This window comes from Bos taurus, chromosome 14, assembly GCF_002263795.3.
Source record: "Bos taurus isolate L1 Dominette 01449 registration number 42190680 breed Hereford chromosome 14, ARS-UCD2.0, whole genome shotgun sequence".
Classification (NCBI taxonomy): domain Eukaryota; kingdom Metazoa; phylum Chordata; class Mammalia; order Artiodactyla; family Bovidae; genus Bos; species Bos taurus.
Genome location: NC_037341.1, coordinates 47220534 through 47223106, shown reverse-complemented (window position 1 = coordinate 47223106; position 2573 = coordinate 47220534).

The window sequence follows — 2573 nt, the reverse complement described above, 5'->3', positions numbered from 1 at the left end:
TTTAGGTGACTAATTTCACCAGCTAATGGAATATTCCAAATTGACTACAGTGGAGAAGAGAACAACTCCGTAAAAACTTACCTACTGTTTCTAAGCAGATCAGAAATACCTTGGACCTTATAAGACTTCGAACAGATTTATATTTTATATAAGAAGTAAAAAAAAATGTTGAAAGTCATTCCTAATGAAAATCAATCTTTTTGTTCTATTATGCATTGATGAAAGAAGTTTCATGATCATTAGAACGATTGAAGTCTGAATTCTTTTTAATGAATATTGCATTTCTACCCATTAACAGGAGGCACTGCAGCCGGCCAGACTTGAACCCGGTTTTCATTCCCTGTGGTGTTTCCATCAGGGGTTCTAGGAGTCAGCTCCTCAGAGCCTGCCTGCAGTGTTGCATGGGGCGGAGATTTCACTAGCAAAATCTAACGTCAGGCCAAATAAAAGCAAGAAAGGGCTTCAGATCCAAATAGACTTGCTAAAAGTGAGCAAATGGGGCAATTATTTCAAAACGAGGATGATCATGGCTTTAAATAATTGGAAGCAGTCATACTGTGGTGGTATTCTCTCCCACCTCATCTGTTCTGAACAGGCAGCATTTGCGGATTTAATTATTGTTTTTATTTTCTCAATCTCTTTCCAACTCACTGTTCGCTCCGTCTTAATGAACCACTCTGTCTTCTTATCAGCTGCCCTTGATGCCTCCTCTACTTTTCAGCTCTCACCTCCCACTCTATCTCCATGACATGTCTGACTTTCTTCCCAAATATCTCTTGAGTCCTTCCTTTCTTGCTATCCATTTTCATATTTTCTTGGCTCAGGGAATTAGCCATAGAATACTTTCCTAGTTTTGTATGCTGTTTGAGTGTTTTTTTTTTTTTTTACCTTTTTATTTTATTACAGAGCAATGTAAATGCATTATTAAAAAACATACAAGAAAAACACACACAATAATAGAAAACTATAAAGAACAGCTATAACCCCATCTACATGTCAGGTTCCTCTTTAGAAAGGATTAGAAATAAGATTATGACACAAACAACATTTCTTAAAGTTATATAAACTATTGCAAAACTAACTCACAGTTTTCCAAAATTTAAAATATGGAGGTATTTACTTTTAACCAAAGAGTTATTTCAGTAATTGTCAAGTACTACCTTTCAGAATCTTCAGCACATTGCAAGCTCTAGGACAGTATTTGTTCAACTGAAATTAAAATGATGGAAAAGTTATCACTTGAACATGAAATAATATTCTTATGGGGTCTTAGGGGTCAGTGGACACTGATTTATGGTTAGGGAGTACTTCTAACATTTGTGGGGACCTGGAGAAGGGTACAATGAAGGCCTGGAAAATATGTTTAAACTTTTTAGTTTTAAATTAAATGAACAAACTTCAAATGTTTTCTTATCTTGGTAAGTATGCCTTTATCATAACTTGCAAGGCCAGATTGGATTTAGAATTCTCAAATTCTTCAGGCTTCCGCTCTGGAATTTGATGGTGCTGGGGAAATACATGAATCATTTGGCTTTGTCTCCCCATAGTGGCTGTGTCCTGAGTTCTGAGGCACCTTGGTTGCCTAGAGTTGAGGGCACTGGCAGTGTGGTCTGCCCATGGGCAAAGAGACTCCAAGAAGCTTACACACACCCTGGGGGTGCGTTTACTCTTCAGCTGTGGTGTGGTTTGCACATGATTAAATTTATTAATCACTCCTTCCTTTCCCAGACTAACACATCTTGACTTTTATTTGCTTCTACATAATTCTTTCACATTCAGTTTCTTCATTTACTCCTGGGAGAAAATTTTCATGCTCAACTGTTTCTGTATTGTATTCTGTAGTGTCTGTATTGCAGGATAAAGCTGGAATTAATCAGTGGCTCAGATGTCCTTTTAGGAGATCTATATCTGTTAATGACTGCTGAGAAACAGTCCCCTCCAAAATTGAGTGGCTGAAACAATGACTTTGTTTTTCAATTATTCTGTTGACTGGTGGTACATTTCTACTGCTTGTTTTGCCTGAGCCATTTCACAAGCTTGCATTCAATTGCAGAGCAGGCTGGCCTGGAAGATCCACTATGGCCTCACTCACATGCCTGGCTGTTGGTGCTGGTTGCATACAAAAGTGCCCAGTTCTTCTCCATGTGGCCTCTTAGCCTCTGCTAAGCTAAACCACCTTCCTTTCATGGCTGGTCAGGGTAGTGTTTCAAGAGGCAAAAGCAGAAGCTGTGAAGTCCCCTGAAGCCTAAGCTCTAGAATCTCCATAACATCACTCCTGTCACATTCTATTTATTGGTCAAAGCAGGGCACAGCCAGCCCATAGTTAAGGGTGGGGAATATATTCTGCATTTTGATAGGAGTAGTCACAAAATACTGTGGCTATGTTTTTCCAACCTGCCATACGATCTGAGTTTCTTTCTTTGCTTACCTGTAGAAGAGACTACTTAAAAGTATAATTTATATGGTTTCAGCAAATCACCTTTCCATCATCATTCTATATTTCTACCTTCCTAAATGTAAAGTAACTCATTTCAGAAGTCAGTGGTGGATTATAATAGCAAAATTATGATTCA